General features: G+C 42.6%; 1 protein-coding gene across 1 annotated transcript in view; it reads left to right on the top strand.

Annotated features, from left to right (window-relative positions):
* The first annotated feature begins 1,618 nt into the window (after window positions 1–1,618).
* Window positions 1,619–26,722, top strand: part of FOXN2 (forkhead box N2) — a 71,056-nt gene continuing 45,952 nt past the window's right edge. Inside the window, exon 1 of the mRNA XM_048519286.1 lies at window positions 1,619–1,949. The gene's annotated coding sequence lies outside the window, so the exon portion shown is untranslated. The remainder of the gene's footprint in view (window positions 1,950–26,722) is intronic.

Below are 26,722 nucleotides of genomic sequence, written 5' to 3'. Positions count from 1 at the left end.
TTATTCTTCTGTTCCTCTTACCACAACACATTCATTCAACATTTATATAATTTAGTATACATTTACTGTTATCTATTAAGTACTGTTTTCTACCTTTTATTTTTTAGTTACTCAGTTACATTCTTACCCTACCTGATTAGTTTTACGTTAATAGTCCGCACATTGTAAAATAGTACTTTCATTACGTAAAAACATTATATAGATGATTCCACATGATAGTACTTTCCATATGAAAGTATAATTCCCACTTTTCATTAAATTCCTGGTTTGGGCATCTGTGTACAAAATTATAAGATTATAGTCAGTTTAGTCATTGCTGCATATTCTCTTACTTTTTCTTCCCACCTTCTTACTCTGAATAGTTTTTTGCTTTCCAGCTAACTGCACCTATTACTCTGGGTGCTGTTATAAAAACAGTTATTGTAATTTTGCTGAAAGAGTCCTCAGAAAGATGCCTACTAACATAGTTTTTGCATCCATTTGAAATTTAATTTTCAATATCTTCTGTACTTTTGTATGCAGTTCTTTCCAAATTTTAAAAAACTTTTTTACAAGTCTACTACATATGAAAAAAGAGCATGTCTCTTTGTGACATTTCCAACAAATTCCTTTAGTATTTTTTAATTAATCTTTATAATGTCTTTTGGATTCATATACCATCTACAGAACATTTTATACCAGTTCTCTCAAAACCCGACATGCTGCTATGTACACTTCCTTTGAAGTTTCACTGGAACCAGTGGGGTCTACTTGACAGCAAATCCCTTCTAGCCTGAACGACAAGACACTGCAAAGCAACCCATCGGGCAGGGACTGCCCCATTTTAACCCAATTTGCAAACCCTTTTTGTAGTCGCAACTTTGTCACCTTAGACGCCTGACATACTTTGCACATCATCCTATTTCCCCGCCCCTTACGCAGGCGCATTTGAACCACCGAAGCAATCAAGCCAAGAGTGGGAACTTTTCATTTCATGTTCTTTTTTTTTTAATAGGGAGCCCTGTCGAGCCTGTATAGACACAAGCCAACCCAACAAAATTTATCGGCTCCTGCAGCGACCACTCCCTCTCTACTAAAATGGACTCGCCCCCTCTTAAGGCTGAGAAGCGAGCACGAGGGGCGGCTCGATTGCAACTAGGGGAGGAGAAAGTTTCTGTGCGCGAGGAGCGTTTTGCAGGCAAGTGGAGAAGGCGGAGTTAGTAGCTTGGGCGCCTTGTTGCTATGGGGAGGCTGCGAGGGAGGCGGCGGCGTTGGGCTGCTGCTGCTGCGCAGGGAAGCCCAGAGGCAGCCGCAAGCGGCAGCAGCTGCTGATCTCTAACATATTTCCCCTGATCGCCGCTGCTGCCATATTGTGGCCACCCCCTCCTCTCCCCCCCTTCCCAAGCTTCATGAGTACAGTGAGTTCGATTCCTTTCCTTTATTAACTAATTCTGGAGAAAGGGGGTGGGCAGGCAGGGGAGCAATTTCTCCTCTAACGCCTTGCAGCCTTGGGATTGCGTGGTATTTCTTTGCCCTCCTACATTTTTGTTCTATCACTGTATATTATGCGCCAGTTCCTTTCTCTGTGTGGGATCTGTTGTGTGGGGTTCCGTCGTGATCTGGTGTATAACACTGGGGCTTGAATTGTGGGTGGTTATTTTGGAAGGGGGTTTGCTTCGGTTGAGGAGCTGGTTGGAAGATGCTTTGCAAGGTTGGAAGTGGGGCTGGTTGGAAAGCCGGACCGGGATTCGGTTCGGAGTGTCTTGCGTGCCGGGGGTGAGGGTGGCGCGCGCCTTCCGGGGTTAGTGCGCACAGCTGAGTTGGAGAGCTGCGCGTCTGCTTGCTGGGAAGGCGTTTTTCTTAGGAAGTCCGGAGTGAGCCTTGCTATGAGGTGGAGAAAGTGGAACGGGAAGGAAGAGAGATGTCCTTTCCAGGGGAGGGGAGAGATAATTCTGCATCTCGTGAAATCGGTGGGTTTCTGGCCAGCGGGCCAAGAAGGGTCACTGCATGTGGGGCCGAGATGGATGTGCGTTGATACGAGACGCGGAGGCGGAGAGCGCTGTCTCTGTCGGACCGGTGAAACTGGGCAGGGGGGCTGAAGAAACTGAACGGGGAGCAAGGCGACGGAAGAGAGGCACCAAGGAAGGGCGTGTTGGGGAGGCACTGAATGTGAAACTAGAGGCTTTCATTCCTTCCTCATTAGAATAATATAGCTGAGAATAATGTAGGGGGACCAAATGCAATGCAACCGTCGCCTTTTGCTCTGCCAATTGGTGACTGTTTATTTCTGGAGGAAGACTTCATGGGACATGGGGGGGAGAGGAAGAGATTGCGTCCGACATGTGACTGCTAGGGCTCGAATCTCTCCCGCCATACTTTCTACGATGACCTTTCTCCCCGCTTTCTCCCCCCTTTTACCCGCTGAATTAGCTATTGAAACGAGCCTATTCTTTCCCCTTCTGGACTTCTGCGCCTGTCTCCCTTCGGCGTACCATGTGGCTGCCTCTGCCCTACCCCCTACCCCCCATTATGCTTAGGGAGTGGGAGTGTCTGAGCTGTTGCTAAATCTTGTGCCTAGTTTTCCAAAACGCATCCTATTATTCCCCCGTTGGGTGCATAGATCGAGTCTTTTTCTATGTGGAGTTTCACTGCACGGTTTTTCCCATTGCAAAAGCGAGAGGGAGTTATCCTGCGGTCACTGTAAATATCAGTGAGTTGATTTCCCTTCGCCCTTGTTTAAAGAAAAAAAAAATAACACCCGCTCTTCCGGCATCGTTTCCACTACCACGACCGGTTCTGTTTCTCTTGCTTCAGTTTCCTCCATTTGGGTTGGGATTGTGACAGCCACGTGGCTGGCAAAGCCCAGCGCGGGGAAGAGGCGGGCCCCAGGTCACTGGAGGCTCTGGCAGCGTGTGGCTGTGTCTAAGCAGCCCAACACAAAGACAGGCTGGAAGTGTGGACCTTCTCCGCCTCCTCTATGGGAGCTGAAGGAATGAAGGGGGTGGGGGGGCTTCAGTCTCTCCACTATTGCTTGAATACGGCCTCGCCGTTTCTTTCCGTTCTTGCAAAATACAAGCTCCCACTGTTGCATCCCAGACCAAGGAAATGCACATTTGCCCTGATTGGGAGGAGGGGGATTGCACAAACTGGATTAAATAATCGTACAGACATGCCATTTCGAAAGCCGCACAGTTGTGAACACACGATTGTTGGTAGCAGGATGCTCGACTAGATGGGTCATTGATCTGTTCCAGAAGGAAGTTATGCTGGAAAATCTGCTCCACTTACCCGATATAGCCTACATCGAGAGTTTTAAAGAAAGAGCAACCTGCTCTTTCTGCTGTTCTGAATGCAAATGGAAAAAGTGATCCTTGAAGTGTATAAGGGGGGGGGGGTGGGGGGTTGCAATTGATATGGTGATCCTGTAGGATTTTCAAGAGATTTCCAGAGGTGGTTTGCCTTTGCCTGACTCTATAGAGACCCTTGTATTCCTTGGTGGTTACTCATCCAATTACTAACCAGGACCGACCCCGCTTAGCTTCTAAAATCTGACTAGTGGGCTAGCCTGAGTTATCCATGCCAGAGAAAAGTGTATACAGTAGGAGGCAACAAATCAATCTCAAGGGATTTTTGCAAATGTTAAGTAGTTGTACTATCCATTAGTTGTTTTTATTTTAAATGTATGTTTTAAACTACACTACGTTGTGTTTTAAGAACAGTTTCATTTTTTATTTTCAGTATTGTAAAGTGATTTAACTTTATTAGAAAAAATCTGTACAGCATTTCCAGGCAGCGTATAACAAGACAGTGTATACCAATAACACAACTTCAAAAACTTTTATTATTTCAGAATAAAGTTGCAAGACAGCTTGCAGGAATTAACTGCATGGAATACATCTTACAGAGCTTTGGTGATAGCTGATTCAGTTCAGGGTTCAATTCAAAGTGATGGTTCTTGCCTTTTAAAGGCCTAAATGCTGGGACCAAAGCATCTAAAGGACAACTCTCCTGTATAAATATGCCCAGTTTACACTGCTCTGTGGACTCCTGTTTCCTAAGACAAGATACCTGAGACAGGGCCTTTTCAATTGTAGCTGTCCTTCTGTGCAGTGCTTTGTGTGTAACCCTATGCTTGACCAGAATTGACCTTTAGCACCAGGTTAAGATGTGGTTTTTTGCATGTGTGGCAAGATGTGATTTTTTGCATGTGTCTCTTTTCTGTAGTACTGCAGTTGATTTTTGCAGCTTAATGTCACTCTGATTGTTTTGTTGCTTTTTTACTGTAACTTACTTACAGTAAAGAGCCAGTGTAGTGGCGAAGAGGGGTGGACTCTAATCTGGAAAACTAGATATGATTCCCTTCTCCTCCACATGAGTGACAGACTCGAATCTGGAGAACTGGATTTGTTTCCCCACTCCTACACGTGAAGTCTACTGGATGACCTTGGGCTAGTCACAGTTATCTCAGGATTCTGTCAGCCCCACTTACCTGACAAGGTTTCTGCTGTGGGGAGGGGAATGGAAGGCGTCTGTAAGCCATTTTGAAACTCATTACAGTTGAGAAAAGTGGGGTATAAATCCAAACTCTTCTTTAAAAGTTTTAAAGATTACTGCATTTTAGCTACATTTTGGAAACCACTTTGGGAATTTTTAATTGATTTGTAGTATGCAGATTCATTAAATAGTTGCAAAGTATGATGTAATAAAAACAATAAAGTAAATAGATCAAAGACATTGTGATCCTGGATAAAATATATTCTTTCTGGCTAACTAAAAGTTTGTGTACAGAGATAATTTTCTTTCTGAAAATGATTTGCTTTTTTATTTCTTGTGGGAACCATTTCTAAAAGTCAAGCACCTCTTCATATGATCGCTTTCTTTGGGTCCCATGGATTTCTGCAGGATTCACAGGGAAAGAGATCATCTCTTAAGTATGTTGGCCTCACAATGAAGGGCTTTAAAGGTTATCTTTTTTTAAATTAAATTTTCTATCAAATTTACAATTATCACAGACAAAATAAAGAACCATAAGTAAGAAAAAGAAAAAAAAGCATTTCTTACATATTTATCTTAAAATGAAAATGACTTCCTGGTAGTTACAAATTACTTAAAAATAATTTTGTTACATTTCATTACAGATCCTGAAAATTATTAATCTTAAATAAATTAGTTCACTTGCTTGAATAATAATACAATTACATACTTCCTTAATTACTAACACTGTAACTTAAACATTTTTTCCTTTTTATATTCTCTAGTGATTCCATTTTGAGTATTTCAATTCCAAATATTTAGTATTTCAAATTGAACACAAAATATTTATAGTCTTGTTCTTCTTTCAAGTCAACCGTTATTGGGTTCCAAACTTTGATATTTTTTTCCAAATTATACTTAATTACTGTTGATAATTTGTTAATTACTGAGAGTCTTCTAATTTATTTGTCCAGACCTTTACTGTTGGTAAATTATTTGAAGATTTCCACTTTTTTGCTTCAAGTTTTCTAACAGCAGTAACCATATACAATATTAATGTTTCATTTTCTTTTTTAACCAAGGAGTTTAACAAATTTAATAGAAACATTTCTGGTTTAAATCTGAATTCATAATCCAGTGTAAATTTCATTTTATTATAAATTTCGTACCAAAATTTCTTTACCATTTTCCAGTGTTATCACATATGCATGAAGGGCTTTAATAGCTATCACTAGCATCTTCAGTTGAAGTCTGAAAGAAAATGACTACCAATGCAGCTGTGACATTAGTTTGCATATGTTGATTAGATAAGACATTGATTAGACAAGGTAGTAATTATCATGTGTACCATAGGTAAACTGATATTCTTATGGACCACCAAGGTAAAAAAGAAGTATACACATACAATTAATTTTGCAGGGAATTTGCTTCTCTCTAGATGGGACAGATTTTGAATTTTAAAGATTAATTTCAGAATGGTCAGTGGCATAATTTTTAGATGCCATTTGCTTGTTTTCCTCAAAGGTATTTCAAGGATCATTTTCCAATTTTGCTAATGAAAGGATTCGGGCTTAAAGTAATTTACTCCTTGAAGGATGTGAGAGGAGACTGTACCTGCTCCCTGATAACTTTTAAGTATTATGTTGGTAATGTACATACCCTCTTAATAAAGCTGCACATGTTTGTGGAAGCAGGAGGAAATATTTAAAGGAATTATTCCAGCTCTAAACAGTTGACTGAAATTTGAATCTTATTGGATTACGAGGACATCCGGTGGTTGTTTCAGAAGTAAATCAGTGGTAAACTGCTAGAATGAACATACCGATTCTTTAAAAATTAGTTCAGATACTTCTCACTCATACTCTTGGAATAAGCATAGGGACCTGTCTCATATTGAATCAAACCATCGAGCTCAGTTGTGTAGTAGTGTGCTAGACATGGTAGGATTACTGTAAATTCCTTACAGAAAAAAGAATCTTTCCCTTCATTTGCTTCCCAAAATCCTAGAAGTATAGATGCTGGAGACTGAGGCTCATTCTGCACATGCAGATTAATGCACTTTCAAACTGCTGTCAGTGCTCTTTGAAGCTGTGCGGAATAGCAAAATCCACTTGCAAACAGTTGTGAAAGTGGTTTGAAAACACATTATTTTGCGTGTGCGGAAGGAGCCTGAGTGTCATATGTGGGATAACAAGGATGTTATATAGACAGTATTTTTGCACCAGAGTTTCAACAAATTGCGTTGGTTAGGCTAATACATCTGTCAGCGAGTGCTTAACTATTTCTGATTTGTGAACATGGTGTGCTGTGGTGTTTTGAGGACTTTGTGGGGTTTTTTTGTATTTATAAATATTTAGTAATTCCAGAGGGATAGCTGGTATAAGTTTATTGCAGCAAAATTAAACTCGAGTTCAGTGGCACTTCGAAGACTAACAAAATTCATTCCATCATTCACTTTCCTGAGTTGAAGCTCACTCATCAGGTACACAGATTAAGCTAGTTTGGATGGATTCTGTTCATCAGATGAAAACTCACAAGAGGTGGTGCTGGAACAGATTTTGTGTTCTGTAAATAGCTAGCTTGGTGCTAGGCAAATGGAAACACTTAAGCTCACTTCACCCTCTTTCTCATTTCATCCCCTCCAAATATTAAAGCATGCCATGATGCTGACCACAAGCCAAGTGTACTTCTAATTAGTTCTAATTAGTTCCTGTTATAGTTAAAGAATCTGTCTTAGACATTTTTATCCTGACTTTCATTCAAGGAGCTCTGGATGGTGTACATGATTCTTCCTGTCCCCTTTGTCCTTGCAACAATCCTGTTAGGTAGGTTAGGCTTAAAAAGAATGACTGGCCAAGGTCACTCAGTGAGTTTCATGGCAGAGTGGGGATTTGAATCTGCCTTTCCCAGGTTATAGTCAGATACTGTACCACTTCCCCACAGTGGCTCCAATGACTACAGTATTGCTCTTCTTATTACCTGTAATACAAAAGAGTATGTTGCCACTGTCTGCTTTGGTCACATAAGAGTTTTCTCTTCTGTGAAAGTTGTTTTCCCAGGGTCATTGCTGCCGCCACAACACCCAAGTGATTTCTTCTGGCAGCATAGTGCTGATGTGCTGTAGAAACTTGACTCCCTCCCAGCTGTCAGTGCTTTGGGGCTGCCCTGGCCTCTGGCCAATGTGATAGGAAGCAATGAGTGTATCTTGCACAGGGAAACAAAATACCTTGAACCAACTGTACATTCTGTCTTCCAGGAAGTTCAGGAGACTTTTGTCTATCAGAGGAAAGTATTATTTTGTAATAGTGAGGGATGGGGAGACAAGTAATGTCCTTTCATGAACTGTACCTCTAATTGTAGGTCCATGCAGGCTGAAGTGCATAGGAAAACTCTTATTGCTTCATAACCGTCTTAGCTGATTAAAGAAAAACTTAATTTCTGCATGTTCAAACTTGCATGGCAATTTACACATTTGCCTTGATTATACTCAAGATGCAGAAAACTAAATCTGCCACTAAAGATTAGTTGATTAGGCATGCCTTTTACGTAACTGATCAGCAACATGTGCATAAAAGTGAAACAATCATTCACAAGGCAAAAAAGCCATCTTCTGCCTTTGGGTGATCATTCACTTGCCACAACAGGCAGCATCTTGGAAGAGGTATTCCTTCCCACATAAGAGAAGAAGAATGCCTCTTCTAAAATGTTGCCTGCCAACCATAGTTTTGTAAGGGAGCAGCAGTGGCATAGTGGTTAAGAGCAGGTACGCTCTAATCTGGATAACTGGGTTTGGTTCCCCACTCTGTCACTGAGTAATAAAAGAGGGTTGGAATCCAATAAGAGACTTTAGGGTTGAAGGTCTTTGGAAATCTTGTTTCCCCACTCTAGAATATCGCAAACGTATTTTGTATCTTGAGTCCCTGTAAGCTTCCTCAGTCCCTTATAGGGAAACATAGCTCTTGTGTAATTGTGGAAAAGGAGAAATGCAACTTATGGCAGAGTTGACTGTTGTACAAGAGGTGTTTTTAGAGAAAAGTTTGAGTGTGGGAAGTCAAACCAGAAATCTTATCATATGATTTTGCTATACAGTTCCTTCTCGCTTTCTCTCTCCCGGCATTGTGTAGCCCTTGATCTAGTTCAGCCTCCAGACATGTTTCAGATGTTAGAGCTACAATTCCCATCAGCCTCTGTCAGCATGGCCAATTGGGGCTGATGTACTGTGTTCGAACATCTGAGAGTCAAGAGGTTCCCTACCCTGGTCTATAGGGATTCAGGGTAGGGAACTCATGGCCTCCAGATGTTCAGGATACACTCCCATCAGCCTCCTGTCAGCATGGCCAATTGGGGCTGATGGGAATCTCACAGTTCCTGAACATCTGAGAGCCGTGAGGTTCCCGGCCCCTGGTCTAGGACCAGGGTAGGAACCTCGCGGCTCTCAGATGTTCAGGAGCTACAATTCCCATCAGCCTCTGTCAGCATAGCCAGTGGGGCTGATGGGAATTGTAGTTCCTGGCTATCCTGGGCTGCAAGTTCCTAGTCCTAAATATCTAAAGGTGAGCTTCCTCCCATCTCACTACTTGGTTTATTTGATACGTATGAATTATATTATTTGGGTCTGATGATCTTGTCACTCTGAATGCCTTCATACACTCATTGTATTTTCAGAGATAAACTTTAACTTTCCCCCTTTGTTTGTGGGGGAATACTTTATTTCAGGAAAAACTACTTTAATCCTAACCTTCAGGCAGAAATTCTTAATGGACTAGGAATCAGAGCTGGGGTGTCGAACTCATTTGCTACAATGGCCATATATGACATAAATGTGATGTGGTTGAGGGAAGCCTGAATTAGAATGTATGCGTGGGGTGGGTGGGGGATGGGTCTATTTTCATGGTGTCAATATCAATTTTTTAGAACTCAGGCAAATGGGATTTTGTGTAGTTTTGAATGAGGATCATTTCTACAGCATGACTATCAGATAAAGAATGAAATGTACTTTTAGAGAAGATATTCAGAGTATTCAGAACTGGATAGCCTCAAGCTATTCTGATCTTGTCAGATTTCAGAAGCTAAGCAGGGTCATCCCTGGCTAGTATTTGGACCTTCTATGAATACCAGGGCCCTGACACAGATTCAGGAATGGCAAACCAGTTCTGAACATCTCTTGCTTTGAAAACTCTACAGGGTCGCTGGAAGTCAGTTGTGACTTGATGGCAGGAAAAAAAGAAAATCGGATGCTGGACACTCTTGCATATACAGGAATATTCTTGGCATATTACACTCTCAAAAAGTTTAGTAGGATTGGGAAAAAAATCTCAAGGACTTAAAAATGTGGTGTTGATGGATTTTGATTCCTCCCCCCCCCCCCCAATCCTACCATGTCTCTGCAAAATCTGGCTTGTTGAAAGCTTTTCAAGGATTTTTTTGGGTTCTGAAATTTCCCCCTAGCTATATCCGTATCTTCTATGCCAATAAAGGCTTTCTAATTAAATATATCCGTATCTAGTGGATATGAACTTTATAGGTATGAACATTTGAGAGACTGTGACATGGGGTTAGGCATTCAACTGGTCAGTTAATGGATCACATAATTTTAGATTGCGATTGTTATGAGAAAACAACAACCCTGATACTTTATCTCCTGGTTTGATACATATACTGTTTTCAGATACAAATCAGTGATAGCAGATGGCCAGTAGGGGAAGCTTTGCTATACTGTGAGGAATCTTATGATGCATTAAACACTGTTTTTGTTTTATTATTAATAAGCTTTCTTGAGTTAGAAGCCATTTTGTCAAACACTTGATATGTTAAGTTCAGTTGGCAGAGATATACCCTAAGATACAGACAGTAGAAGGGGAGGGGCAGGGGAGGTATTACAAGGAGAAGCCTGAAGGCCCTGTTTCCCAGGGCATGGATGTGTTGCATAACCATTAGGTTGAGAAGAGAGTAAATGATCCAATCAGAGTGGGTGTGGACCACTCTTAAATGTTGATGAATTAGCAAGGTAGAATGAATATGAATACCTACCTGAAGTACCTGTTCAGTCAAAATCTGATAGTGCCAATTTGGAAGCTTCTCACTTTCTTTGAAGCACTTATGCTGAAGTTCTTTCTCTGAGGAGGAGGGCATCTTGATCTTGGGTGATTCTCACAAACTGTTCAGGGGGGCAGGACTAAATTGTCACTGTCTCCCAGGTGGGAATCTTCTGAGCTCAATGTATTGTCGAAGGCTTTCATGGCCGGATTCGACATGGACAATATACCACACTAAACTTTCCCTTCTCACTTAGGCTCATTCCGCACATGCAGAATAATGCACTTTCAAACTACTTTCAGTGCTCTTTGAAGCTGTGCGGAATAGCAAAATCCACTTGCAAACATTTCTGAAAGTGGTTTGAAAACACATTATTTTGCCTGTGCAGAAGGGGCCTTAGTCACAGTGAGAAACAGACTTTTCTCTGTGATTCACCTCTGAAGATGCCAGCCACGAATGCAGGCGAAACGTTAGGAACAAAATCCACCAGACCATGGCCACACAGCCTGGAAAACCCTCCAGAACCTCCTGAGCTCAGTTTACTTCCTGCCTCATACAGGAAGTGCTGCTGAGGATTAGAGCTCCACAGCAGCTATCCTTTTTATCTAACTGAACCTGCCGTTTATCTAAGAATTCTTTCACTAACCCATGCTAAAGAGAAAACTATGATCTTCTGCCTTCTCTTTTTGTTTTCCTTGCACATTTTGTGTACCTTATCTTTTTGGCTCTGTTTTGGTTCTCTTCAGTTGTCCCACCCTTTTTTTCTTTAAAATAAATGTTTAACTGAACCTTCTTAGGGAATGGAGATGATCCACTCTCCCTTCTCTCTCTCTCTCTCTCTCTCTCTCTCTCTCTCTCTCTCTCTCTCTCTCTCTGTTTTACTTCAGATAGCCATGTAAGAGGCTTTTTCAGATTCAACAAATAAATAGTAGAATTTTATTAAAACTTCAGGGGGTTAGGTTAGGAGAGAATATAGTCAACAAGGAAAGAATCAGTTTTTATTTACAGATATTAAGATATTGTCAAAGTTCAGCACAGATGGTAGACTTTTGGAAAAAATATCCGTTTGTCAGAGTTAAAATATGGTAGACTGTGAAGATGTTTCACAGATTATATCTAAGTGTGGATCAAATGGTTCATGTGTTAACTTTGGTGCCCATAAACTATTCAGAATGGTGGGTGTGAACCACTGTTAACTGTTGATGAATTAGCAAGTTACAATGAATGTGTTAGATCTTGAACCTTAAGCCAGTAAACAGACTCTGATGTATTGATCAGTAGTGTTTATTGATGAGGCATCAAAGCACCAAAGCTTGGCAAAGCTAGTTCTGACAAACCTGGCTTTTGCCATCCCCTTTATCCCATTGAAAGTCCCCCCTCCCGCTTTCCTAAGAAATTGTGAAAAACAGTCCCCGGAGCTGAGGTGCCCCAAGATCAGTGGTTGATAGTAAGAGAAAGCCACCTGGCTTCCTGCCCCTTTGAGATAACAGATGCAACTCTGTTTCCCATGGGACCAGGGTGTCAAGGGAAAGTTTAGTTATCTACATAGCGTATGAAGCCATAAAGTAAAGATCAAGGAAGGAATGCTCCAGGTGGCAGTGGTAACATATAACAGGCTGGTTACATATCTCTTTTAGCAGCATTGATTTGTTTTAAGCAGTTACATTGAGTTAGGAATGCATCTCAATCACATAGATATGATCCCTCTGACAGAATGTGAAGTCCCTGTTCAAAGTTTGATATTCAGGACTTCTCACTTCCTTGAATCACTTGCTTTCCACAACTTGCTTTTGCTTGCTTTTTCACAAATTGCTTTTCCTTCAGACTTCTCAAATCTTTAGAGTACCTCACAGCATTTGAACTAAATCTTACTAAAGAATTTGGGATGGGACATTTTCTCCTGCATGCTGTGTGATTTTTCCTTCTGATAAGAGAATGATCCCTCTGTGATACAAACTCTTTCTAAGTCAGTTTCCTCAGTTCTACCTGCTGTGTCCAGAAGACAAACTAGCTCTGCTTTAAGAACGTGGGCTAGGAATTCTTCACTCTCTCAAAATAATTTCCTTCCTGGCTAGAGTGTGCTCTCTCTTTCCCAACATTCTCTTCCTGCCAAAATCACAGGTCTTTCACAGACTGTAAACACATCTGTTATCTCTGGAACTCAGAACTGAACTCCTTCAAATCTTGTCTGAAGCTCTACCTCCTCCTGAAACTCCACCCACTCCCAGACTGTCGCTCTCATACTCAGGCTTCATGAGGGATTTACACTCTGGCTTTGGTCAGAGGACAGCTTTATGCTGTGGCCTTAGTTGAGGACAGCTGGACTTGACCAATAAGTTGTTGTTTGCCAATTGGAGGGCTCCTTAAGGAATGTATTGGGAGAGACAGTATGAAGGCCCCAGACTGTTTAGGACTTTAAAGGTTAGTACCAAAACCTTGAACCTGATTCAGTACTCCAACTGGACCCCATGCAGGTAGTGGAGCACTGGCTGGATATGTGCCCACCATGGAGTCCTAATAAGGACTCATGTAGCTGCATTTTGCACCAGCTAAAGTTTCCAGAGCAGTCTCAAGATCAGCCCTGCATAGAGTGAGTTACAGTCTAATCTGGAGTTGACTGTTGCGTGGTTCACCATGGCTAAGTCAGGTTGGGCAGATAAGGTGGTAAAATGCCAGCCAGGCTACACGGGTGAGCTGCACCTCCATGGGCAAGCAGTAATCCAGGATCACTCTTGATGGTCATCATAGGTGTTAATTATACCCCCTCATGAGTCAGGAGCTGGCAGTTCTTTCCTGACCTCCTTCCCACAGCCCAGCCAGAGGATTTCCATCTTTGATGGATTTTGTTTCAGTCAGCTTTGCGCCAAGCTTTTTACCACAGCCTCCAGACAATGGCCAGTATATCCAGGGTGGTGTCTGGCTAGCTACTCAACAGCTATCGTTGGGTGTCATCAAACGTAGAAGTATCTAGGGAGGCTGCAATATGCCTCCACTTTTTAATCTTTCCATTTTTTGTACTTGGTCTATGTTTGTTTATTTACTTCCATATATACTGTCCAGTTTAGCTAATCTAAATGGCATTGCTGGTACTTAATAGCATGCAGTGTTGTTGGATACTGTGCTGGTGTTGCTTGAGTGGCTGTGGGGGTAAAGGCAGTGCAAGGGTTTCTTGGGAACACTAGTTCCTAGCTGAGTTTCTTGAATGTTTATGGCAAAATGTTACTTTGGACTGGTGGCAGCATGTCTGTAAGTGAGGATTCCTCCCTCCCCGTTGGGGAGGAATTTTTTGGAGGACTTTTTCATTTTTTCTCAAAATGTATGGTATGATTTTTTAAAATTTAAAACCATCTACAACTTTAAAAAATAATTTCAGTGATTATTGTAAGTGTAGACGAAATTTAAATAATTTTTGTATGTAAATGTTGATAACTACGTTCAATAATGTGTTTAAGGCTAATGCATTCTAAAAGTGTTTAGTGATTTAAAAGCTATAAAATTTAGCTTAACACAAGCTGACAATCCTACCTGTTTTGACTATATAAGTGTTTCTTCCCAAATGATAAACTTTCCTAGATGGATTACAGAATCTGTTTTCTACCTTCAACTCTTATTTTCCCCTACTTCTCGGACAGAAAAAATTAAACATACATGTGCTATGGTAGTGTAGGATTCAATAATTTGCAATTTTTTTCTCATGTATTGGGCATACTTGCATTTTTCTTGTATAAAATGGAGGCATTTAAACATTTAAATTCCATAAGCATGTCACATAGTACAGTTTCATATGTTAACTAAATTATGCATTTAGGGTTCAATCTGTGAAAGAAGTTGAGGTTTGATTAGAAATTTCAGTATTGCATATATTTCAACTTTTACCAAACTTTCTGGGTGTTTAATTCCCCCTCCCAGGCTTCAGAGTTTTGGGAATTTTATATCCCTACCCCCTGCCTATGAGAAAACATAGAGACACATTGACGAGACTAAACAGGTACCTAGTAGTCATTCCCAGGAGAGAAAACAACTGAATGCCACTGGTATGTCAACTACAACCAGAAGCACTCCTGTGGATCCCCAAGAATCTCCAGGGTCTCCAAGATTATCCTTCTCTGGAATTTGCTATGGGATACATTTGCCCCCCTTGCTCAGTTTTTGTCGAACTAGTAAGCAAGTAAGCCTTGTATACAAATGCCTCCATAAATGGGAGAGGGGAGTAAGCTACCTTCTATACTACCCTTCGGGGATGGGGCGGTATAAAAATCGAATAAATAAATAAATAATACCTTTTTCAACATAAAAATGACAGAAGATTTGAGAATTCATCTGCCATTTCCTGGACAGTCTTTGTTCTAGAATGCTCTCTTTGGGTCTTTTGGGTTGTGGTGGCTACCTAGTTCTGTCCCCAAGGCACTGGGACCCAAATGGAGCCATCAAGAATGAAGATGGTCCAGGAAATGGCGGATGAATTCTAAAATCTCCTGTCATCTTTATATTGAAAAAGGTATACAATGTGGCTTTTGGGGGGAGGGGAGGGGGGAGACTGACAGCAGTTGAAAGAAAAATAATCAGCTGACAGCATTTGAGCTCTCAAGTGTGGCATGTAATACCTTCTGTAGCTTCACTCCACCACACAAAGCTACTGGAAATGAACCTTCTGAAAAAAAAACACCAAGTAGTACTCAAACATTAAATACATTATGTATAATTGAGCACATGAAGTTATCCTTTGGGATATGCATGCTACTTAAAATATGTTTTTATTTTATTCCAATAATTACAGCTATATATGGTATTGGAGATAGAATTGTAAGCTGCTATACCCAGATATCTTAATTTTTACCCACTGACATATTGTTGGTGTTTTGTTTCCAACTGGCATATTTTTCCCAGAATATTTAAATCTCTGCATCATTGCCAAATCCAGCTAATATTTTTCCTTTTCTACTACTATCATGCAGAAACAGAAAATGTCATTTTTAGAGTAAAAGCTTAGAAAGAACATGTAATTAAGTAGCAAAAAATATTGAATTTTGCATAATAATATTGAATTCTTTGTTAATGTGTCATCATTCAATCATTGTAAAGTCTTGAGCATACTTCCTGGAAGTGGGTTCTATTGAACTGTCTGAGACTAGTTTCTTCGTAAGCCTATGTAGAATCAGGCCACTTATGTCATAAGGAACTATGGACTAGAATATCTACCCTGAATCCATATTTTATTTATAGGCTGCTGTGTATCTCAGTTTACTAGCTTAACTCAAATTCATTTCTCTAGTTTCTGAAAGCTACATAGATTCTGATTGTGAACTTGGTTTGAGCTTTGTAGACTTCATGAAAATGAACGCCTGAATGAACTGAAACAAGGCTTTCAATTAACTGTGTGCATTTGTAAACACACAATAAAGTCACATCTTAAAACCATTGGCGAGGGTTCTTTTTTTGGGTACAGGTAGGTTCTGATACATCCTCCCTGCAAAAACTCTTCTTCCTGTCTCTTTTCCTTTATCCAACACAACTTGTCCTGGCCCCTCCCAACCCTTTCAGACAATCCTCCAGTGCTTGTGGCATGGGGCTTTCTTGTGGGCAGGTATACTCCTTGCCCAGTGGTGGGATTCAAATAATTTAACAACTGGTTCTGGTGGTGGGATTCAAATAATTTAACAACTGATTGTTTACAGGCACCATTTTAACAACCAGTTCTGCCGAAGTGGTGCGAACCTGCTGAATCCCACCACTGTCCTTGCCACAAGCACAGGGAAGGCGTATGGGATGGCTTATGGGAGCTATGCAATGTTTGTAAACCTGTCTCTGCTGGCTTGTTTCTCATTCTGGTACACAGTTGGTGTTGGTTTAAGTTTCTTGTCCCTGGTTATCTTGATCTATTGTTCTCAGTCCTAACCTGGATGTTGATGAAGTCATAACTCTGGCTCCTTTCCCTGTTGGATGAGTATAATGTCATGTGCTTGCAGCTTAGCAGGTCCCATAGTGCCCCTGGAGGTTAGAGGTGGGTCTAGAAAGGTTAAAGAACACTGGACTAGATCAGGATAAGCTGTAAAGAAGACTTCGCTGAGTATGTGCAGGCTGCCTTCCTTTAATCAGTAAATAACTGCTATATCCCTCACATAACTAGAATTAGGAGAGAGTTTTTCAGGGGTGGAAGGTGTAGTTTACTTAAGCCATGCTTGAACCTCAATACCTCTTCATGTAAAGTTATCTGCTGGTAATCCGCTTTTCAAATATTTGCTTCAAGTTTTGGTTCTCTGAGCCAGGCTAATTTCATGGGCATTTTTAAAATGATATGCTTGTAGGTGGGTTCAGTATTTTAAATCACAGTAACTGCAGAACAAAATTGCAAGTACCCTTTTCCTTAACTGCTAGGTAGATGGAGATTATCTGTGTAATATCATAACTGCGATTCTAAAACTGCTTGAAATGTTCAGTTCCCACTGGCTTATATTTTCTTCATAGTCCTCTAAATTTAACCACGAAAGCTCTCTTGATTATAGTCCATGCTTTGCTGATTCTGCCAGTATATGAAGAACTAAGTAGTGGAGCTCCTTCAGACTTGGGGGTGTGGGGAAGCATGCAGATTACAGGTGGACCTTCGCAAATGGGGAGAGCACCTGAGTCTTTTGCCACTGAAGCTTTTTATTTATGTTGAAATATTTTATATTTTGCTTTTATTTCAGGAGCCATAGCATCTAACAATACACCAGGAGGTAAAATGCAATAAAATACATCATATCATAGCTTACAACATAACTAGCATGCAAAAGTTACCACATAAGAACATAACAACTAGCCTGCTGGATCAGACCAGAGTCCATCTAGTCCAGCATTCTGCTACTCGCAGTGGCCCACCAGGTGCCTTTGGGAGCTCACATGCAGGATGTGAAAGCAATGGCCTGCTGCTGCTGCTGCTGCTGCTGCTCCTGAGCACCTGGTCTGCTAAGGCATTTGCAATCTGAGATCAAGGAGGATCAAGATTGGTAGCCATAAATCGACTTCTCCTCCATAAATCTGTCCAAGCCCCTTTTAAAGCTATCCAGGTTAGTGGCCATCACCACCTCCTGTGGCAACATATTCCAAACACCAATCACACGTTGCGTGAAGAAGTGTTTCCTTTTATTAGTCCTAATTCTTCCCCCCCCAGCATTTTCAATGGATGCCCCCCCTGGTTCTTAGTATATTATTGGTGGAGAAAGAGAGAAAAATTCTCTCTATCAACTTATTTCCTCTTTCTACCCCATGCATAATTTTATAGACTTCAATCATATCCCCCTCCAGACGTCTCCTCTCCAAACTAAAGGAGTCCCCAAACGCCTGCAGCCTCTCCTCATAAGGAAGGTGCTCCAATCCTTCAATCATCCTTTGTTGCCCTCCTTCTCTTGCATTTCTTTTTTCTATCTCTTCGATATCCCTTTTTTGAGATGTAGGCTTTTACTCAGAACTGAATACACAGTACTCCAAGTGCGGTCTCACCACTGCTTTATATATATGTAAGGCATGACAATCCTTTGCAGTTTTATGATCAACTCCTTTCCTAATGTATCCCCTGTAGCATAGAGTTTGCCCTTTTTCACAGCTGCTACGTGCAATTGAGTTGACATATCCCATGGAACTATCTAACTAAGACGCTCTAAATCCCTTTCCTGGTCTACCTGACTGATAGCACTGATCCCTATAGCGATATGCATGTGAAGATTTGGATTTTTTTGCCCCTATGTGCATCATCACTCTTTCCATTTTGCTACATTGAACTGCATTTGCCATTTCCTAGCCCACTCACCTAATTTATCAAGGTCCGCTTTGGAGCCTCTTTAGGTAATCCTTTGTGGTTCTCCACCACCCTTACATAATTTGGAATCATCTGCAAACTTAGCAATTACTACCTTCACGCCACCCAACTCTACTTCCAGGTCATTTATGAATAAGTTAAAGAGCACTGGTCCTGAAAACGGATCCTTAGGGGGGGACAATTACCACTCCCTACATCTCTCCATTGTGAGAACTTCCCCATTCTATACCCGCCCTTTGTTTCCTGTTCCTCCACCAGTTTTTTAATCCATAGGAGGACTCTCCCCTCTTATTCCTTTCCATTAAGCTGAGTTTTCTCAACAATCTCTGGTGAGGAATCTTTGTCAAAAGCCTTTTGGAAATCCAAATAGACAATGTCCACTGGTTCCCCCTTATCCACATGTCTGTTTTACACCCCTCGAAGAATCTCTAGTAAGTTTGTGAAGACAGACTTGCTCTCTACAGTGCCATGCTGACTCTTCCTCAGCAGGTCTTGCTTTTCTACATGTTTTAATACAATTTTATCTCTTTAATGATAGATTCCTACTAATTTTACTACAGGAACTAATTTACTCACTCAGGGCAGAAGTCATGGGTGTGCCCTCGCTGCAATGAGCTTCCTTGGCACTCCAAAGGAACGATGTCGTAAGGCCTCTCTTAGCCAGAAGCCAAGGTGGCAGAACCCTCAAGAGAGAAGCTGAGAGATTTCGCCAGAGAGTGGGCAACAAGCGAGGCTTTCGAGGGACCTTACTTGCAGCAGGGTCCCACTCTTCCTAAGGTGAGGTCACATCTCTTCAGATGTCATGGAGAATGAGGAGTCTGGGTGATTTGGAGGGTGCCAGTCTGAGGTGGTGGAAGATGCTCCCTTAGGATGGGACCCTTCCTCTAGCTGGTGGTCAGATATCCTCTCGCGACTTAGAGGATACCCCCCCCCTTAGCAGGAGGTGGGGGGGGCTCCTTTTAGTGCGGGTGATTCGATCATCTCGGAAATATAGAGAGTTATTGGGTTCTGTGAGAGAGGCATGGATGACCGTGATGGTGACTTGGCCTGCCTGGAGTGCGAAGGTTATGGATGTCACGCCTCGTCCCCAGATAGGCTGTTAGACAGTGCTGGGGTGGAGTCAGCAGTTGTAGTCCACATTGGGTACCAATGACATTAGGGAAATGTAGCCAGGAGGTTGCCTTGGGAAGCTAACTTAGGAAACCTGCTAGGAAAAAAAGGTTAAAAATCCAGGGACCCCCAAGATTTGTGGCATTCTCCTCAAATGCTACCTGTTCCACGCTTCAGAGGCGCCAGCTAGGGCAAGCCGGAGATACAGGGTCCTCCAATGCATGGATGAGAAGGTGGTGTAAGGCAGAGGGTTCTCAGCTTTCGCAATGAACTGGGGAACCTTTGGGATAAGTACAAGGCCTGTATGCAAAAGGGACGTGGCTTCATCTTAACCAAAGAGGGAACCAGGGCTGCTGCTGGCTACTCAACGCGTTAAAAAGGTGGCAGGACAGCTTTTAAACTGATCCTTGGGGAAAGCCGACAGGAGCCTGAGGTGTGACTTCCGGTTCGGAATACAGAGTCAGGGGATGCAGACAGAGAGGAGGGAGGTTTTTCTAAATCCAACCACATACAGCGAGGTGAGCATAGCAACGTGATAAGTGATAGTGTCTACAAAAGGCTAGAGGGCAAAACACATAAATCCCAGGTTAGGGACAGAGACAGGGTATACAAGTGTCTCTATGCTAATAGTAGAAGCATTCGACCTAAAATGGGGGAGCTGGAGTACAGAGTTTTGAAGGAGGACATTGATATAGTGGGCATCACAGAGACATGGTGGAATGAGGAGAACCAGTGGGATGCTGTTATCCCAGGTTACAGGCTCTACAGTCATAAAATTCATAGACAGACAAAATTGCCATATATGCATTTTTTTCCAAGGTCCTATATATATTTTTAAAAGCTCTGTGTGCCACAGAGAGAAACACTTCTCACTGTGACATGCCTCTGAAGATGCAGCCATAGATGCAGGAACCAAAGCAATTAGGATCAAAACTTCAGACCACGGTTACACAGCTCGGAGAATCTCCTCAAAAAAGCCAGTTGATTTAAACAACTGAAGCTAAAGCCCTGCCCTTCTGAAACCAAATAGAGAGGGTGTTTGCCAAATTGCCTGAGGCAGACTGTTTTACAACATTGGAGAAGCAACTGAGAATGCATAGTCAGAAGCAGAAACAAACTGTACTATTGGGTGGAATATTGAGCAGGCAGATGATCAGATGACTGTAAGCTGGTTCATGGGAGATTTGGTCATGTAGCTAGCTAGCCATGCTTCCTGGCATGTTCACATCTGTGAAATAGATGTCTTTGCAGTGCTAATTGCACAAGGTTGACCTGTTCTTTTTTTTAGCATATAACTGTCTGGTTGGCAAAGTATCATATTTTGCAAAGGTTCTCAGAGCCAAACTGTAGGTTACATTTTACACTAAATCTACAAGGGTATGAAGTCATAGTGAACCTTCAAGTCTCTAGTAGCAACTGTGTACAAAAGTGCCACAGGGATCTGGTTCAGATTGGGACTGCAAGGGGAAGAGGGGTTCCTGCCTTCTCCCTTGCTCAGTTTTACATGCATCCCCTTGGTGTGGGAAATATTTCCATGTTGGGAACTCTTATGTCTGACATCTTTCCTCTAGAGGTTCATTTTCTATACCTCTGACGTCTTAAGGTGATTTTTATGGGCTAGTACAGGGGGTGGGAGAGCATGCACCATGATTTAAATGGCACTTCTAACTTTATTAAGCTAACTTTTTGGAACATTTAAATGTTTCCAGAGCTTCAAAAAATCCCTGGGTATGGGTAATATTTTCCTTCTGTGTTTTCACAGTGGAGCCTTTTGGATAGAGACAATCAGAAATCGAATCTGTGCATTTACTTCATTTAGGCCCCACACCTAGTAGGGATTCAAAGCAGTTTACATGCTGGGTTACCTTGGACCACACACCCCTTAAATTTTGTCAGACTTACTGGATGGGTGGTGATTACAGGTTAGTTGAGAAGCTGAGTCAGCTGAAGTTAAAATCCCTGACGAAGAGGCGGAAGCCCTGGCTGGAGTGGGGATGAGATAGAGCGCAGCTCTTTGGCTCTGCCTCTACCATAAGGCACTGGTGAGGCTTTACAGTCTGCCAAAAGCCTTGGGGTGATCCTGGATCCAGCAGTGTTGTTGGAGGGCCAGGTCACCTGGATGGCCCAGACATCCTTTTACCATCTGCGGAAGGCACGGCAACTGGCCCTGTACCTTTCCTGACCCGATCTGGCCACTGTGATGCATGCAACGGTCACCTCCAGACTAGACTACTGTAACTCGCTCTATGCGGGCTTGCCTTTAGCCATGATCCGGAAATTAAAACTCATACAGAATGCGGCAGCCAGGCTCCTGAGGGACTTGCACAGTTTCTGCAGGGCCTGTAAGAGATTGGAACATCCTGTTCCGCCAGGCATTTGGCCCAGCCTGGCTACAAGTACATCTGCCACCATTCCATTAAGAAGCCTCTTGTGAAATGCTAAGGGTGGGGAGGGAGAGGGAGTCCGACCATCTGATATTAATATTTTATATGTTTGAGATGTGGTGACCAGAACTGAACATACAAAACACTCCAAGTGCTGCCTAACCACTGCTTTATATAAGGGCATGACAACTCTTGCAGTTTTATTCTCAAGTCCTTTCCTAATTATCCCTGCAGCATAGAGTTTGCCCTTTTTTCACAGCTGCTTATGCATTGAGTTGACATTCCCATGGAACTATCAACTAAGATCAAATCCCTTTCCTGGTCTGTGACTGATAGCACTGACCCCTGTAACGCGTATGTGAAGTTTGGATTTTTTGCCCCTATGCGTGCATCACTTTCCATTCTTTGCTACATTGAACTGCATTTGCCACTTCCTAGCCCACTTCCACCTAATTTATCAAGGTCCGCTTTTGTTTGTAATCCTTTTGTGGTTCTCACCACCCTACATAATTTCCTAGAATCATTCTGCAAACTTGGCCACCACACTACCCAGCACTCTACTTCCAGGTCATTTATGAATAAGTTAAAGAGCACTGGTCCCAAAACGGATCCTTGGGGGACACCACTCCCTACATCTCTCCATTGTGAGAACTTCCCATTTATACCCACCCTTTGTTTCCCCTGTTCCTCAACCAAGTTTTAATCCATAGGAGGACTTCTCCCTCTTATTCCTTCATTGCTGAGTTTTCTCAACAGTCTCTGGTGAGGAACTTTGTCAAAAGCCTTTTGGAAATCCAAGTAGACAATGTCCACTGGTTCCCCTCCTTATCCACATGTCTGTTTCTTACACCCTCGAAGAACCTCTAGTAAGCTTTGTAAGACAGGATTCTGTTTCTATTAAAAGCCATGCTGACTCTTCCTCAGCAGGTCTTGCTTAAGCAGGTTTAATAATGTTATCTTAAATGATAGATTCTGTACTAATTTTACCAGGAACCACCTTACCACTAGGGCAGAAGTCATGGGTGTGTGCCCTCGCTGTAATGAGCTTCCTGGCACTCAAGGAACGCAGCGTTCTCTCTGAAGCCAAGGTGGCAGACCTGGAGAAGCTGGGAGAGAGCCAGAGAGGGCAACAAACGAGGCTTTCAGGGACCTAGCAGCCGGGTCCCATCTCCCAAGGTGACATCTCTCTTCAGATGTCACGGAGAATGAGAGTCTAAGTGATGGAGGGTGCCAGTCTGAGGTGGTGGAAGATGCTCCCTTAGATCGGACCCCTTCCTTAGCTGGTGCTCAGATCTCCTCTCGCACTGAGGATACCCCTCGGGGAGGTGGGGCCTCCTTGTAGTGGGGTGATCTCGACCATTTGGGAATATAGAGAGCTGGGTTTCAGAGGCGTGATGACCGCGATGGTGACTTGCCTGCCTGGTGCGGCGTCATGGATGTCTGCTTCGTCTAGATAGGCTGTTAGGACAGTGCTGGGGTGGAGCTAGCAGTTGTGGTCCACATTATACCAATGACATTGGGAAATGTAGCCGGGAGGTTTTGGGAAGCTAAATTTAGGCTGCGAGGAAAAAGGTTGGAAAATCCAGGACCCCCAAGGTGGCATTCTCCTCGGAATGCCACGTGTTCCACGTGCAGGGCGAAGCAGGGCGTGCTGGAGATACAGGGTCTCAATGCGTGGATGAGAAGGTGGTGTAAGGCAGAGTGTTTCAGCTTTGTCAGGAACTGGGGAACCTTTTGGGATAAGGCAGGCCTGTACAAAAGGGACGGGCTTCATCTTAACCAAAGAGGGAACCAGGCTGCTGGCGCTCAACATTAAAAAAAAGGTGGCAGAACAGCTTTTAAACTGATCCTTGGGGGATCTCAAGTTTCTATGGTATTTTGAAAGTGACGGTTCGGAATACGGAGTCCAGGGGGATGCAGACAGAGAGGGAGGTTTTTCTAAATCAACCACATACAAGTGAGGAGCATAGCAACGTGATAAGTGATAGTGTCTACAAAAGGCTAGAGGGCAAAACACATAAATCCCAGGTTAGGGACAGAGACAGAGTATACAAGTGTCTCTATGCTAATAGTAGAAGCATTCGACCTAAAATGGGGGAGCTGGAGTACAGAGTTTTGAAGGAGGACATTGATATAGTGGGCATCACAGATACATGGTGGAATGAGGAGAACCAGTGGGATGCTGTTATCCCAGGTTACAGGCTCTACAGTCATAAAATTCATAGACAGACAAAATTGCTATATATGCATTTTTTTCAAAGGTCCTATATATATTTTTAAAAGCTCTGTGTGCCACAGAGAGAAACACTTCTCACTGTGACATGCCTCTGAAGATGCAGCCATAGATGCAGACAAAACATTAGGATCAAAAACTACCAGACCACGGTTACACAGCTCGGAGAATCCTCAAAAGCCAGTTGATTTCGGCTGTGAAAGCCCCAAGCCCTTCTGAAACCAAATAGAGAGGGTGTTTGCCAAATTGCCTGAGGCAGACTGTTTTACAACATTGGAGAAGCAACTGAGAATGCATAGTCAGAAGCAGAAACAAACTGTACTATTGGGTGGAATATTGAGCAGGCAGATGATCAGGTGACTGTAAGCTGGCTCATGGGAGATTTGGTCATGTAGCTAGCTAGCCATGCTTCCTGGCATGTTCACATCTGTGAAATAGATGTCTTTGCAGTGCTAATTGCACAAGGTTGACCTGTTCTTTTTTTAGCATATAACTGTCTGGTTGGCAAAGTATCATATTTTGCAAAGGCTCTCAGAGCCAAACTGTAGGTTACATTTTACACTAAATCTACAAGGGTATGAAGTCATAGTGAACCTTCAAGTCTCTAGTAGCAACTGTGTACAAAAGTGCCACAGGGATCTGGTTCAGATTGGGACTGCATGGGGAAGAGGGGTTCCTGCCTTCTCCCTTGCTCAGTTTTACATGCATCCCCTTGGTGTGGGAAATATTTCCATGTTGGGAACTCTTATGTCTGACATCTCTCCTCTAGAGGTTCATTTTCTATACCTCTGACGTCTTAAGGTGATTTTTATGGGCTAGTACAGGGGGTGGGAGAGCATGCACCATGATTTAAATGGCACTTCTAACTTTATTAAGCTAACTTTTTGGAACATTTAAATGTTTCCAGAGCTCTGCAACCCCAAATGCAATATTTTCCAAGTTTTCACAGTGGAGCCTTTTGGATAGAGACAATCAGAAATCGAATCTGTGCATTTACTTCATTTAGGCCCCACACCTAGTAGGGATTCAAAGCAGTTTACATGCTGGGTTACCTTGGACCACACACCCCTTAAATTTTGTCAGACTTACTGGATGGGTGGTGATTGGGTTGGTTGAGAGCGAGTCAGCTGAAGTTAAATCCTACGAAGACGGAAGCCCTGTGGCTGGGTCGGGGGGATCGTCCGGCGCCTTTTGGCCTGCCTACGCTATACGGTGAGGCTTTACAGTCTGCCAAAAGCCTTGGGGTGATCCTGGATCCAGCAGTGTTGTTGGAGGGCCAGGTCACCTGGATGGCCCAGACATCCTTTTACCATCTGCGGAAGGCACGGCAACTGGCCCTGTACCTTTCCCGACCCGATCTGGCCACTGTGATGCATGCAACGGTCACCTCCAGACTAGACTACTGTAACTCGCTCTATGCGGGCTTGCCTTTAGCCATGATCCGGAAATTAAAACTCATACAGAATGCGGCAGCCAGGCTCCTGAGGGACTTGCACAGTTTCTGCAGGGCCTGTAAGATGAACCTGTTCCGCCAGGCATTTGGCCAGCCTGGCTAAGTACATCTGCCACCATTCCATTAAGCCTCTTGTGGGCGCAAGGGTGGGGAGGGAGAGGGAGTCCGACGCCATCTGATATTAATATTTATATGGTTCCTGTTTTAAATACTGGGATACTGTGCTGGTTTTATTGTGTTTTAATGCTTTGTTTACTGTGGTTGTTCACTGCCCTAAGCCCTTCGGGGAAGGGCAGTCTATAAATTTCATAAATAAATAAAATGGAAGAGGAGAAGATGCCATTATAAGCTGTTTTGGGATGTCCCCCGTCAGGTTACAAAAGCGGGGTCCAAATATCTAAGTAAACGAGAGGGTGCTGTGTCAGTATTTAAACTGTGGTGGGACATATGCAAGGAAAGGATCTTTATAGCAGCTTGAAGCACACAGAATTGGCAAATAGCCCATCCATGGCTACGTGTATGTTCAGCATTTTTTTTTCAGGTGGCTGGATTAAGAATTGATCTGTAGCACTGCCCTCACTTGTCAGCATTTTTCTCTCCCGCCCCCTGGTGAATAGTTTTGCCAGTGTGCAGTGGCTTGAACATTTTGAACATTTAAATTTTGAACATTTTCTCCTCTCCTGCAGTAGGCGGGGGATGAGCTACATTCCCAAAATTGGTTGACCTACTCAATAAAATAAGTAATTGAGCCATGGCAGCTCAGGATGGCTTCACTGCCTCATCATTGTTGCAGTAGGCAGATGGATCACAACAATGACAAAATCCAGTTGGTATCCCTTGGGATAATATTTGGGAACAATAACACATAAGGCAATAAAAGGCAGCTCAATTAATAGTGGCATTGTTGGTAGATGCAGTTCATTGCTCTGGTTTGTGTTTTCATTGTATGATTGATTGATGTGCACTTTTATAGGGAGGTCATATGAGACACATATGACATAAATGTTCAGTCCTCCGTGTTCCTTCTTTAAAAGAAGACTTCTAAATTAAGCCTTTAATTTTAAATTGGGATCAGTGAATAAAAGTTCAGATCACTTTTTATTTTTGTTTTAGCATAATCTGGTTTTTTTTTAGTTTGCTATTTCTTTCTTGGAATGAAGACATTCATAACATTCGTAGGACAATGGGGATAGATGTAAAAAAGTGGTTTCCAACTTTTTTCACTCGTGTGCCCCTTGTACTGCCATATTAGCAAACCG

Source organism: Sphaerodactylus townsendi, linkage group LG01, assembly GCF_021028975.2.
Source record: "Sphaerodactylus townsendi isolate TG3544 linkage group LG01, MPM_Stown_v2.3, whole genome shotgun sequence".
Lineage (NCBI taxonomy): Eukaryota > Metazoa > Chordata > Lepidosauria > Squamata > Sphaerodactylidae > Sphaerodactylus > Sphaerodactylus townsendi.
This window is presented reverse-complemented; position numbering and strand designations above follow the sequence as displayed.